This window comes from Candoia aspera, chromosome 2 (genome assembly GCF_035149785.1).
Source record: "Candoia aspera isolate rCanAsp1 chromosome 2, rCanAsp1.hap2, whole genome shotgun sequence".
NCBI classification, from domain to species: domain Eukaryota; kingdom Metazoa; phylum Chordata; class Lepidosauria; order Squamata; family Boidae; genus Candoia; species Candoia aspera.
In genome coordinates, this window is record NC_086154.1 from 79,412,676 (window position 1) to 79,428,484 (window position 15,809).

The following is a 15,809-nucleotide window of genomic DNA, read 5'->3' on the forward strand; positions in this document are numbered from 1 at the left end:
CTTTAAGGCAAGGCAGATATAATGACTGGTGGGTTTTTAATATAGTATTTTCAAAGTAAATAAATAAGACCTCCTTCACCAATTTTATTGTAGATTAATTGGCAAATGGCAGCTAGTTGGTCTATCTACATGATAAGTTCAAATAACGATCTATTTTGCATGTTGCTGAGGATTTTTTATTCCACACGGGAAATTTGGCACACTATCTGGCATAAAAAAGTGGCCAAACTCACAGCCTCTGTTTGACTGGAATGAGTAGAATACATAACACAAATTTAAGTTTGTTTATTTTGGCCAATTAGTCTAGCAGAGAAAGCCCAACCATCAGATAGCAAAGAAGTAAAACAATGGACAAAATATTTCTTATAATACATGTCTTGCACATGAACATCTTGACATCCTAGCTAACTCTTAAGTTTCTGCTAATATTGACTTATCTCAACATCTAGAAAGCAAATTCACTTTAATCAGCTGCTGACTTGTAGTACAAACAGTGGCACAAAACATGGCCATTCAATTAGAAATGTGTAGATGCTGATCTGAGAAAAGGTAAAATATAAGTTATAAGTTAACTGCCCTGTCTATTTTGTCCTGCACAATAGAGGTAATACAAGAGGTAGCAATATCCCTGTGAAGAGAGAAATACAGGTGGTCCTGGCTTAACAACCACTTGTTCAGCAACTTATTGTAAATCACCCAGAGTCCCCCTTTTAGGGGGAGATGGGCAGTGATAGAAATGTGAATAATAAATAAATAAATAAACTCTTTGAACTTACGACGGCACTGAACAAGTGGTAATTACAACTGGTCCTCAAAGTACTGGCCGTCACCGTATCCCCATGGTCACGTGATCCAATCTGGGTGCTTAGTGACCAACTCAAAATTACTATGTTGTAGTGTCTCATGGTCATGTGACTGCCATTTGTGACCTTCACTGCTGGCTTCCAACAAGCAAAGTCAATGGGGAAGCCAGCAAGAGGTCACAAATAGTGACCACATGATGTCATGCTTAACAACAGTGTCAAATTTGCTTAATGATGGCAACCAGAAGTGCCAGAACTACTGTTGCTAAGTGGCTTGGTCATGTGATGTTGTACTTTACGATCACATCATTTAGCAATGGAAATTCTGGTCCCAACTGCATCATTAACCTAGGACTACTTGCATAGAATATGGCCCACTATATTTCTCCAGTGTCACAGCAGAAGAGCACAATAATGTCACCTATCTGCCTTAACATCCTAAAAGGAGCTTTAATTGTGATCCCACACCCTTTGCTCAGCAAAAAAACTCCCAGGTCTTCGTACACGTTCAAGCTATAGCAGGATAATAGAGTTCAGAAGCAAACTAGACTAAGTTGACTTTGTTTTTGCAGTAAATGCATTGTGAACAGCCTCAACAGACTGGAAAAGTAAAGAGCAATAAATATAAAAATTCAGCACCTCAGCCATCCCAGCATAGTGTTTTTGCATTTTTAAACACACTCCGAAGGCTCTACAATTAACAGGCTACAAGACCATGCGCACAGTGCGATAATACTGAACAGTTCAGCAAATCAACGCCAACCCCCAACCCTTATCTTTGCACTGTGAAAGACCTATCAGAACCAAAGCTCAACCATTCAACCAAACTAGCATAGAAATATCCTTTTGAAAAGATAATGCATTGGCTTGTTGAACTTAGGTCTGCCTGTGTACCCTGTGCATGTTCTTGTGATGGTTGATGCTGAAATTCAGGATGATTTTAAAAATGAAACAAGGATTGATATTCAAAGGTACTCTGAAAGTTCAAAATCAGCAGGACACAATAGCATCCACAAATTGGATGACAACATCATCTTTGCAGACCAGCTTTGCATTTAGTCATGAATTTATAAGCTCACAGCACTAGCATTTATGTGTGAAACACACACCTTCTCTCAAACTGAGCAAAATTCCTGTAAAATAGTTGAAGCAACCATTGCTGGGTAAGTAGCTGGATGGTCCAAAGGCACCAAAACTAAATGTGTCAGGGTGCTTTGTTTGTTTAACCCATTTGGAGAGTTGTATGCCACTCAAAGTTGGTTAATTGGAGTAGCCTATAAGCCCTGTAAATAAAAATAAAATAAAACAGAAGCAGAGAAGTTAAGATTCTGTAAGGCATTTTCCCCTTTAATTGAATCTTTCCAATTTCCAAGATTTGTGAAAGATTAATTTTAAGTCCCTTTCCAATGCATATTTAAGTTTTCATGGCTGAGATAGTTTACCAGTAAAAACCAGAAGTGGCTCTTTTAGATGGTGTCATAATGAACATAATAAAGCAAAGTAGGCATGACAAAATTATGCAGAGCAAGTACTCTAAAATGAATATCACTGGAACTATCTGCTCTTCATTCAGACAATGCTGTGTATTACATGTTAATATTTTATGCGACGTTACTCTGTAATTTTAATGGAGAAAATACTTAGGCCAATTCATTATAAAATTGGAATGGATCCTTCAGGCCAATGATCCAGTTTGCTGCTGAAAGGAAATTTAAGCACTGTTAACAGATAGTTGTTCAGCCTCTACTTGAACACTTCCATCAGTGAGGACCAACTACTTTTCTAGATAATAGGTTATACTATACAACAGGTCTTCATGTTTTTTCTAATATTTAGCTGGAATCTTCCTTCCTGAAGCTCCACCGAGTTGTAGTGCTTCAAGAAAAAAGAGGAGATTTGGTATGATTTTGTGTACCCTACAGCTGAACTAGTAATAAACTGACTCAGTTCCCAGACTTTGCTAGCATCATGGGAATGGGTTAGTTGGAGCTGATTTTAAATTGTGCAAACTTGTCTTTTGGAAATGGTTTTAGTAAAGAACAAAATGGTTCCAAAGCGTTCAGTTCCATCACAAGCTCATCATTTCCACCACAAGCCCAGGTTATGCTAGAGATGCTAATTAAATTCCAGGTATGTGGAGTTGTGGGAAAAAAACAAGCTGCCAAATGCTATGGGGAAGAAAGTCAGAGCTTCATTGACTTGAATTGCTGGATTATACTCAAGCTGGTGACAATTAGACAATTATTGCAGTGTACATATCCTTGTGTGTAAAGATGAAGAATGATTGTCTTTCTTTTTCCACCTTCTTGCTCCCCAGCAGCAATGTTCCCAAATGGTTGACACTGTTTTTAAGGTGAAAATTTCTAAGTTCCCAATTTAGAAGATCACGCTAGCCATTCAGTGACTAGAAAGACTCTGCTTGATTCAAAATTCCTCAGTAAATACAATGAATGAATCAAGATAAAGAAAGTTATTTGTAAACGGGATCCTCTAGCAAAAAGAACTTCAGTGCAACTTAAGGTTAATTAATTTCATTGCAAAGGAACAATATTGAGCCATTGCAATACACATATATTGTGGCCTTCCCTGACTTATGATGTCATTTGGACTGTCTGATGTCACAGGCGAGTTTAGAAATGATTTTTTTTTGCAACTGTTGGAATATTAAAACTGTGTTGGGTGTGTCAGTGCATGCATATCCTGAGTTTGTTGGTACAAATCCTGTGTGTCATGCCAGTGCATATTCTGAATATATAACCTGAGTGAGTTTGGATACTGAACTTATTCCTAGTCAGTGGGATCTAGACAGCAGCATGTTTGCAAGTCATTTGGTGTGTTGGTGAATCTAAGGGAAAGGATGCAATAGGACTCAATGAAGGTGGTCTAATCTTGTGGGGCTGAATTGATGAATGTATGCAGGGAAGATGTAAATTTAATTTTGAATGAAAAGATTAAAATATATATTAGAAAGTATAGCTTGGTGTCATCTAAGTTGTGGGTACATATGAAAGTAGGAACACATAGCTTGGTGACAGTAGCATTTTATCCTTCAGGGAATTGTGATAACAGAAGAATCAGACAGTAGTTTTGGGAAAATTTGTGCAATATTCTGAATGACTGAGATCCAGGGGAAAGACTGCTATGACATGAATGGATGAGTAGAAATATGATGACAGAGTATAGAAAAAGGAATTGATCTATTTAGATATCCAAGAATAAATGAGAATGGTAACTACTGTTTGTTTTAAATGCATTGTATAGGCATAAGTCTATTCAACTGTACACTTGGAAACAGAATAAACTGAAAAGCACAATTGATTTGCTTGTTTATGATAAAAGGTTAAGGTAAGTGAAAGAATTGATTGTTACTGTTAGTAATGAAAGGTTCTGAATGTGAATAAGGGTCAAGAGTGGATCTTGGGAAAATAATCATGGAAGAAAAGAAAGAATCTTGAAAATGATTGTTCAATTTTATGCAGTTTATAAATCTTTTTATTTATTTATTTTGTTCGTTTTCTTCTTTTTTCTTGATTGCTTTCTTAAATATCTGTTAAAATATTCAAAAAAGTAGAAGAAGAAAAGGAAAGAAATAAACAAACGAGGGTAAAAGTACAACTATTAAAGAGGGAAAGTGTGAGTGTTATATAAAAAAAGTATTAGTGGTTAGATTAAAGTGCCAACAGAATGAATGAAAAGTGGATGCAATGAAAGATAATGTGGAAGTTATTTGAAATAAAATGAAAAAAAAAATTATGTTAAACAGTGTCATCAAATGTGCAGAGCTACACTAACTGGAAGTATGAAAAAGGACACTTGGAATAATGAAGTAAAAGAGGCAGAGAAAAAATGCATATAAGAGAATGACTCCTGCAAAAAATGAGGACAGAAAGATTCTGTATTGTTCTGGAGAACAAAAGAGTAAGGTTGCAAAGAATGAAGTCAAAATTGGCAAGCTGGAGCGATTTCGATGGAAGTTGGTGAAGAGGACTAAACAAGGAGCCTCCAACAGAGTGAATGAAATTAAAAAGGCGATAATGAAAAGATTTGGGGCGAAACTCAAGTGAGGAAATGCTGGAATGGGTATTTTGGATATCTGTTTAGGAATGATATGATATGGCACAAACCAGAATTGAAATCAATATTATAAATGTTAGTATAATGCCAAGAAAAAAATGATGAGAAGATACAATAAATGCTTTGAAAATGTTGAAAAACAGTACATCCTGCAGATGTAGATGGTGTAAGCTTGAGAAATGTTAAAATATGGTGTGTTTTGTTTATGGAACAGCTGTGAGACTTGTTATCTCTGTGTGTGAAGACTGCATTTGTCCTGACCATTGGACAAATTCCATTAATTCCTTTATAGAAAAAGAGAGGTAGCAGAAGTGAGTGCCAAAACTATAAAGGGATTAGTTAGTGAAGTGTGCCTGCAAAGACTTGTAGCAGAATTCAGACTGAAGTGTTCCAGAGGTGACAGTAAACAAGATTTTGGAAATGCAGCTTCTTGCCAGGTCAGGGGGAGGGTGAGTGGAGGGTGTAGACCAGATTTTGTTCTTCAGCAGATTATGCAAGGATGTATGTATTGTAAGTTTACTGATGTATTGTATGTTTAATGTAAAATGTATTGTATGTTTACTGATTTAGCAAAAGCATATAGTAAAATGAATAAGAGTAGTATAGGATGGAAGTAAAATATTTGAAAGAATAAATGAAATGCTTAGCAAAAGACTGAACAAGGATATGTATTCTCCTTTTGTTGTTTAGTGTATCTGTGGATAAATGTATAAGGAAGTTAGATGTGAACTGAAGCATGGATCTGAAAATTAACATATCAAAGATAGCGGTAGTTGTATTTGACAGAAAAATAGAGCAAAAAATTGCAAGTTATAGATAAAAGGCAAAAACAGAGCAAATAGATGAATTTGTATACATTAGTAGAATGTTTACTAAGTATGGGAGTAGGACTGAGAGAATGTATGATGTGCAAAAGGTGTTAAAAAGGCTGTGGGTAGTATATGATCTGTTCTGAAGAATATGTGTTTGTTGAAAGAAGGAGAATTGGTTTTGCATAAGAGCCTGTTCTGCATGCTTTCATATATTGGAAATGAGAATTGGCTGTGTCAAGAGAAACATAAAAGTAAGTTGAATTCAGTGGGAGAAGGTTACTTAAGAAGTGTGTAATGAAGGAACATGAGAAGACTAAATGGATGCCGAACAAATGTGGATTCTACTCTATGTAACAGTGAATGAGCAGTATAAAAGAAGTACATTGATATGTTTTGCTTACAGTGAGAGAACGAATGACCATCAACTCATAAAACAAATATATAAATGGGTCAATAGAAACAGCCTGAGAAAGTTAAATTAACTAGTAACTATTTCATGATCATCATAATATGGAACATGGAAATCACCCATGCTATGCTCAGTTGGGGAGGTCTGTCAAATGCTATGTAAATATGGATCAAGAAGAAGGTTTTTGTTGTAAACTGCCCAGAGTCCCTCTGGTGGGAGGAGATGGGCGGTGACAAATTTGATAGATAGATAGATAGATAGATAGATAGATAGATAGATAGATAGATAGATAGATAGATAGATAGATAGATAGGTAGGTAGGTAGGTAGGTAGGTAGGTAGGTAGATGGATAGATAGATAGATAGATAGATAGATAGATAGATAGATAGATAGATAGATAGATAGATAAGTAGATAGACCTGTAATCAAGGAGCAGTTGAACACAGAGGTTCACTGGCATCCAGTCTGGCACCAGGTGAAGATTTGTTTAGTGCCAGATGGTGATATATGATTATTTTCTCCAGGCTTACCTGATCTCTTATCTAACCCCTTATCTAATACTGGTATTATGTTTTGTTGTGCTGCAAGCCTATTTTGGTATTTTGTCATCTTCTCTGTTCTGTCTATTTGTATGTGTGTGTGTATGTGGGGGAGGAGGATAGTGTATTGAGTTTTTTGTTATCTGCAATCCTTAGCTGCTCGTTATATAAGAACAGAGATTGACAAGATAAAATGTGGAAAATACTCCTCCTCCTCCTATTAATTCCTTTCACCTATTGTGTGAGAGGTTGTGCTCTTTTAGAGGGGTCTTTTGAGATGCACTGGTGGAAAATGTATGTTTATCTCCTATTAGACATTGCTTGAATTACAAGATGGGGGAGAAAGGAGGAGGACCCCTTTACTTTTCATGATGTCTTCTTAGGTTGCTAGTATTAGGAGATACCACATCAGTCTAACTTTGGCCAAAACTGGAGAAGAGTCAGTAAGTGGGATTGATGGATGTTATTAAAGACCACCCCCCAACTTTCCCTATACCATGCATACTGTATTAGAGGAGAAAGCACTTCTTCCAGGGAGGAAAATCATTGCTAATCATTGAGATCACACAGAGCTCTGCTGGGATGGTTTAGCGTAGTTAACTTGACAACGTAATGGCAGAAACTGGTTTTCTCCTACATTGGCTATGGGTTGTTGCGTACGCTTTGTGGGGTGCTTGTTACTTCAGACAGAAATGTCATATTTAATATTCTCATTTATTTTGTGAAGGTTTTCAAAGTTTACTGAATAGAATGTACACTGTAAAGAAGAAGAAATGCTGTGTAGTTTAAATTTCCAGTTTGCTCCAGTTGTTTTCAATTTAATCAAATCAACCTATGCATATTTAGAATGTTCCAAAATTCATTTTCCCCACTCATTTGTTTTGAAATCTATCTCATTAAATTTCCCCCCAGATCAAGAATTTTGGTTTTTGGAAAGCTTTGCATTTAATTTCCTGTTTTATTCTTGAAGGTCCTGTAAAACTGCTTGCAAAACAAAAATGCTTATCATATGCCTATAAACATCATATTTAATATGCACATCATTCCTCACAATTGTCTGCAGTATTTTGGCTATTTTAAAAAGCCTTATAAAATCAACAGAGGAAAGTATTCTGTTCATGCTATTAGGTTTTGATGGGATCATAAAATGGTAAAGACGACATCTCTTCCAAATGTTAACAGTTGAAGTCATTCCTCTGAATTATGGGAATGGCATAATTTGTTCTTCTCAAATGTGTGAGAGGAAGGATGGGTAGCAAAGAGATCCGTGACACCTTGAAAGAAAATGTGAGAGATAACTATAGAGCAAATCCCAAAAGTTGCCATAAGAATGGCTCCTTCATATATTCACATATGTACCTCTTGATTATTTATTACTGTCAGTGGAATAAAATGTATTCATTAAATATTTTATTTGAGGTCCGATATCATATGCTATAAAAAGTATGATTTAATATCTGATATGTCATTTATGCAAGTGGTAACCTATGAATTATACACATGCATGTAAATGGTCCACAGTGTAAGTATACCACCAAATTGTCTGTTCTTCCCAATGCTTAGAGGCCAGAATTTTGTGAGTAGTGCAATCAACACATTCAGACTACTTCTGAAGAAAAAACATGATTGCTCCAGCATGTAGGGATGATGCCAATCAAGGGCATTTCATCTTGGTACTGCCAATAGCTTCTCCTTGGTGCTTTCAGTGGTCTACAATTCTACCCCCTCTCTATTCACCTCCCTTCTCACCAGCAAATGCTACTGAATGGAAGCTGAGCCATACTCACAAACTTTGTGCCTGCCATCTCAGTTCTTCCCCTGCTGCTAAGTCAAAGTGTGTTCCACTCTTCAGCCGGCAGAAAAGTATCACTGGAATGTCACTTGCTGCCCTCGTTGCCAAGCCCCATCTCACCTCCATTGCCTCTGTTCTGACTCACTGCCCAGCTGATAGCGTCCTGATGTGTGTGTGGCATGAGATAGGCACAGTGATTGCTCAACTCCTCCAGCTTTCCTGCCCACATCTGTTTTGTACATCAGCTGGTAGGGGAAATACCTTTCAGCCATGGTGTTGCAGCAGGAATGGGGCCTGTCTAGCTGGAGGACTCTTGTCTATCATCTCTAAGCTCCTTCCTCTGCCTTTTCTCCTATATCCCCATTCAGTTATAACCTAAGATGAATCAAATTAAAAAAAACAAACAGAGAAAAAAAATGGGGTTGAATCACAAACAGGGTTTTTAGGATTTCTCTCCTGTCCCTTTCTTTATATAGACAACAAATGCTGATTTCCAGATCCTCTGTGTCCAATTCTTTAGGGAGACCAAAGCAAAATGACAGCAGTCCAGGTTGGCTGAAGTGGGGAAGTGCCTATAACAAGCTCAAATGGCTAATAAGGACCTCTGATTCCACCCACTGTTCATCGCTTTTCTACCTCTGATATAACAGATGATGAAACCTAGCAGATGTTACACACATTGCAGCAGTCATTAAATGCTATTGGCTTCAGGGGGGAAACACTATTTTAACACTTGCTACAGCTCAGGACAAATTAAGCTTGTCCCAGAGGCTGGGGATAAGATGAAGTCAATAGCATGGGAACACAGCAGAAGAACATTGTTGCCAAGGAAAGTCTGACAAACCCCTCATTTTCTTATGGCACAACAGTGCCCCAAAGCACCTGATAAATTGACCCTATATTGAGAAGCTTGAATAAATGGAATTCAGCTTTCATTTCCCAGAAGAGCATCTCCTATATAATCCCATTTATACAAGGCAGAACTGGTGAAAATTAGATTGTGCTGTTATAACTCCATCACAGATTATTAGGAAGGTGGGTTTAGCCCCACCAGATCCAGGACTTCATAAATGAAACACTGTCCTTGATTGGGCAAAGCAACAGTCTCCCTAAAGAGGTTGTTGTTTATTCGTTTAGTCGCTTCTGTCTCTTCGTGACTTCATGGACCAGCCCACGCCAGAGCTTCCTGTCGGTCGTCAACACCCCCAGCTCCCCCAGGGACAAGTCCGTCACCTCTAGAATATCATCTATCCATCTCGCCCTTGGTCGGCCCCTCTTCCTTTTGCCCTCCACTCTCCCTAGCATCAGCACCTTCTCCAGGGTGTCCTGTCTTCTCATTATGTGGCCAAAGTATTTCAGTTTTGCCTTTAATATCGTTCCCTCAAGTGAGCAGTCTGGCTTTATTTCCTGGAGGATGGACTGGTTTGATCTTCTTGCAGTCCAAGGCACTCTCAGGATTTTCCTCCAACACCACAGTTCAAAAGCATTGATCTTCCTTCTCTCAGCCTTCCTTATGGTCCAGCTCTCGCAGCCATATGTTACTACAGGGAACACCATTGCTTTAACTATGCGGGCCTTTGTTGTCAGTGTGATGTCTCTGCTCTTCACTATTTTATCGAGATTTGTCATTGCTCTTCTCCCAAGGATTAAGCATCCTCTGATTTCCTGACTGCAGTCAGCATCTGCAGTAATCTTTGCACCTAGAAATACAAAGTCTTTCACTGCTTCTACATTTTCTCCCTCTATTTGCCACTTATCAAACAAGCTGGTTGCCATAATCTTGGTTTTTTTGAGGTTCAGCTGCAAGCCAGCTTTTGCACTTTCTTCTTTCACCTTCATCATAAGGCTCCTCAGTTCCTCTTTGCTTTCAGCCATCAAAGTGGTATCATCTGCATATCTGAGATTGTTAATGTTTCTTCCAGCGATTTTAACTCCAGCCTTGGATTCCTCAAGTCCAGCTTGTCGCATGATGTGTTCTGCGTACAGGTTGAATAGGTAGGGTGAGAGTATACAGCCCTGCCATACTCCTTTCCCAATCTTAAACCAGTCTGTTGTTCCGTGGTCTGTCCTTACTGTTGCTACTTGGTCGTTATACAGATTCTTCAGGAGGCATACAAGATGACTTGGTATCCCCATACCACTAAGAACTTGCCACAATTTGTTATGGTCCACACAGTCAAAGGCTTTAGAATAGTCGATAAAACAGAAATAGATGTTTTTCTGAAACTCCCTGGCTTTTTCCATTATCCAGCGGATATTGGCAATTTGGTCCCGAGTTCCTCTGCCTTTTCTAAACCTAGCTTGTACATCTGGCAATTCTTGCTCCATGAATTGCTGAAGTCTACCTTGCAGGATCTTGAGCATTACCTTACTGGCATGTGAAATGAGTGCCACTGTTCGATAGTTTGAACATTCTTTAGTGTTTCCCTTTTTTGGTATGGGGATATAAGTTGTTTTTTTTCCAATCTGATGGCCATTCTTGTGTTTTCCAAATTTGCTGGCATATAGCATGCATTACCTTGACAGCATCATCTTGCAAGGTTTTGAACAGTTCCGCTGGGATGCCATCGTCTCCTGCTGCCTTGTTATTAGCAATGCTTCTTAAGGCCCACTCAACCTCACTCTTCATGATGTCTGGCTCTAGCTCACTGACCACACCATCAAAGCTATCCCCGATATTGTTATCCTTCCTATACAGGTTTTCTGTATATTCTTGCCACCTTTTCTTGATCTCTTCTTCTTCTGTTAGGTCCTTGCCATCTTTGTTTTTGATCATACCCATTTTTGCCTGGAATTTACCTCCAATGTTTCTAATTTTCTGGAAGAGGTCTCTTGTCCTTCCTATTCTATTGTCTTCTTCCACTTCTGCACATTGCTTGTTTAAAAATAATTCCTTATCTCTTCTGGCTAACCTCTGGAATTTTGCATTTAATTGGCATATCTCCCCCTATCGCTGTTGCCTTTTGCTTTCCTTCTTTCTTGGGCAACTTCTAGTGTCTCAGCAGACAGCCATTTTGCCTTCTTGGTTTTCTCTTTCTTTGGGATGTATTTTGTTGCCGCCTCCTGAACAATGTTGCGAACGTCTGTCCAGAGTTCTTCCAGGACCCTATCTACTAAGTCCAGTCCCTTAAATCGATTCTTCACCTCCACTGCATATTCCTTAGGAATATTAGTGAGCTCATATCTCGCTGATCTGTGGGTCTTCCCTAATCTTTTTAATCTGAGCCTAAATTGTGCAAGAAGGAGTTTGTGATCGGAACTACAGTCAGCTCCAGGTCTTGTTTTTACCGACTGTATAGATGTCCGCCACCTTTGGCTGCAAAGGTGTAGTCAATCTGATTTCGGTGTTGTCCATCTGGTGAAGTCCACGTATAAAGCCATCTCTTAGGTTGCTGGAAGAGAGTGTTTGTTATGCAGAGTGAGTTGTCTTGGCAAAATTCTATCAGCCTATGTCCTGCTTCATTTTGTTCTCCCAGGCCATGCTTACCTGTAATTCCAGGTGTCATTTGACTGCCCACCTTAGCATTCCAGTCTCCTGTGATGAAAATAACATCTCTTTTAGGCGTGTTGTCCAGTAGGTGCTGCAGATCCTCATAGAACTGCTCTACTTCAGCTTCTTCAGCATCTGTGGTTGGGGCGTATATTTGGATCACTGTGATGTTAGATGGCTTGCCCTGAATTTGAACTGAGATCATTCTACTGTTTTTTGGATTTTATCCAAGCACTGCTTTAGCCACTTTACTATTAATTATGAAGGCTACTCCATTTCTTCTGTGGTCCTCTTGTCCACAGTAGTAGATCTGGTGGTCATTTGATGTGAAGTGGCCCATTCCAGTCCATTTCAGTTCACTGACGCCCAGAATGTCTATCTTTAATCTTGACATCTCACCAATAACCACATCCAATTAGCCCTGGCTCATAGATCTTACATTCCGGGTTCCAATGGTGTGCTGATGCTTAGAACATCGGATTCGCTGTTCACCACCAGCACTGTCAGCCGCTAGCCGCCCTTTCGGCTTTGAGCTAGCTGCGTCATCACGTCTGGGGCTAGTTGAGCTCATCCTCTGTTCCTCCCCAGTAGCATTTTGACCATCTTCCGACCTGGGGGTCTCATCTTCCAATGGTATACCGACATATCTCTGGTTGTACTGATCCATTTAGTTTTAAAGAGGTTATCCCCCCTGTAACCCCAGTTATAACATTGCAACTGACCCTGACTTCAAAATCTGAATTCTTCCAAGGTTTTCCACTCAGAATCAATTCCAGCTGCTATAGAAACTACTCCCATCATGCCTGCTCCCAAACCCTCCAGCCAGCAGGGGCCTCTAAGAAGCACACCCTTCTCCCTGATCCAACCAATCCCAATTCACTTATAAACAAACAGCACAGCTATGCTTTCCTGGATTTCCGAACCAATGGCTGAGAAAACCTCAGTTTTACTATTTGCATCGAAAAAATAGTTACACAGATCTACAGACAGATTTACAGAGATAAATTAGCAACTCTAATTGCATTGCAAAAGTTTCATGGAGAAACTTTCTTCTCCTTCCTCTCGGCTGTGTTTCATTCTTTTGGTATTTCCTCCTCACTGGCTCCAGTCCAACTCCAGGTCATCAGTTCTTCTACTCATGATCCACTTCCTCAGCCTTCATATGCTGGGCACCCCTCACTTAACTTGGTCTCAACTTTCTCTGGGTCAGTTCCCTCCATGGGCTGAACTTGTCCATTGATCCACCTCACTGGAATCCCAGCTGCAGGCAGGCACTCTAGCAGGGTGTGTTCTCTCTTTGCCTCTTGCCCATGAGTAATCTTTCTGCTAACCAGAATGCTTTGCATCTTAACTCCCTTCTGTCATCAAAACTTGTCTGGCGCAGAAGTAATCTTTTTCTCACTCTGAAGTTTTGTCTCCTTTCTCCCATACTTTTGAGGAATGTTTTGTCTTACTTTACACCTCAAGCTCCTTTTTATTTCCTCAGGCTGCTTTGCTGCACTAACAAATTCTTTTTTTTTCCTAGCCATTTTTTTTTCAGGGTCAAACCTATCTGGGTCACACAGAGTCCTTCCATGTGCTCCTTGACCCTTGGTATGCGTGCATGTTATTGTACCTCCACAGTTTTTATATCTTTTCCAAACTATGTTTTGTTTCTTCTTCTTCTCTCTTCAAGGTGACCTTTACCCTCTTACTCTAATTTCCTTGCAGGTTTCCCTTTTGTCTGCTTAAAGCATCCTTTCTAAGCCTACTTTATCCCCCCCTCCACATTTACCTTTACGTCCACGGCCTCTTTCCTACGTTCTGCTGATTACCAACTCTGGGTACCCAGCTTCCTTGCACTCAGATTACTTCCTTGCTTCCCAAGACAATCCCCTACCAGTTTTCACAAGCTTCATTTCCCAGCTTTGCTGCAGCCCTTGAGTTACATTCACATTCAATACAGCTGGGAAGATGTGCTGAAAGAAAAGGGGAAGAAAGAAGAAAGAAGAAGGAGCAAGATAGTCCTCCTATAGATATGTAAGAAGGAGGCTCAAATAATCTTACTCCAACTATCCTGACTGACATGAGCATGTGCTGTAGTCCAAGACCTTATGCAATGAGGTGGTAAATAACTAGTTTAGCTAGGCTGAAATTCTGTTTGTACAAGACAAGAGCACCTTCTCTGTTTCCCATAGCTTTCCCTTTCCCCAAAGAAACTCCTGTGTAAATCTGTAGATTTGGCTTCATCAATTTTATAAGACAATTTCTCGTTATAAACTTCCCCACATGCAAGATCACATGGTTTATGTGTGTTTCAAGGCTGGCCCAAGATTTGTTACATTCTGGGTTTCTGGACTTTGGACAGGAGAATCTAAAGCTGGACTAAAGACTGGGCTGAAGAAGGACTAAAGACTCCTCAGGTAACAGACTTGGGAAGGGGGGATGATCTGGTGGTGCCTATTCTAATTCTCTTTTATCAGGAAACCCTTGAAAAAAAGGATCTGCCAGGAACGTTTTCTGGTTTGTAAAAGCATGCTTGTATTGTGGTTAGGATTAGGGTTTAAGTTTAGATGGAAGTGTGGAAAGGCAATATGTCTGGCTAGATGGAGAGCATTTCTAAATGATTCCCATTCAGAAATGTCACTGGGCCTGAAGAGGTGTTTCAGGATGGAGGTGAATGAACGGCTGCTACTTTTGAATGGAAGACAGAGTGTCTATCATGTGCCATCTTAGAGGACTAGACCACTGCATTTAGGATAATATAACATGGTAAGTAAGAGGCAGAAAATGGAGCCCAGTGCTGGCTCAGCTCCCATTTGGAAGTGTCAGTGCCTGGGGAGGTCACCACACATTATAAACTTTGGACCCTTGAAAATTGCCTGCCTCCTGCTCCCTGTGCTAAGCGTGCCAGCATAGCTTAAAATATTATAATATCATATTCTATTACTTATAAAAAGAATAAAATATCCTAGGTAAAGTAGATGAATGTAAAGTGCAGTTACCAGCCTCTGGGTTCACATTCTAACAAGCGTATGAAAATGAGAATGGAAGGCAAATCTTTTGTGCTTGCTAGACAGAACACACTAGAAGCAAAAAAAAAAAAAATGGTTTCAGAATGAAACGCAATCTCTGTTTCTTTCTTGCATTTCTAATACTGCTATACTCTATTAAAAGTGATGTAACAACTCTTTTTCCCTTGGAACCAATGGGGGAATAATGAATGATGGACATAATCCTTATTTTAATTAATGGGAGTGGAAGGGCTTAAGCTGACCAAGGAAAAACAAGTCCATATATCTCATTGACTTTGGCCAATTTTATTTTCATCCTGGCCAGGCTCACTTCTGCCCCCCAGTTGATTCATGGAGTAAGTTTAATGTGGCCCATGACACAAAGTTGTTGCAAGAGAAAAATTACACACCATATTTTTAATGTTCAAAGAATGTAGCATCATTAAAACAAAAACAAAACCCACCATTCATTTTAAAAAGAAGGAGCTTTATTGTTTTTTAAAACCAATTATTCCCATGTAATTAAGACAATTTGTTTCTTTATGCTGCTCTTTGCTGCATACTTTTCCATATGCTGCTAAAATCTGAGCCATTGACTGCAACTCTCAACATCAAACTTTTAGCCATCTGTTTTTTCTTTAATTTTTTCTTACCACTATATTTTAATGTTATTCGGTATGTGCAGTTGATAAAAATATGTTATTTTGTCACAAGATGTTCTCTAAGCCTCAATTTAACACTGCGCAGTTTAAAAATTCAGCTTCTTACTATTTGCCCTGGATCATGAATTAAATTGAATTGTTATTCTCTGAAGAAAACCGATGCAAATTAAAGAAGCAAATATCAAGGCTACAAAAAAGACAATAGTAAGATATGAACAGAAGAGTACACCCCATG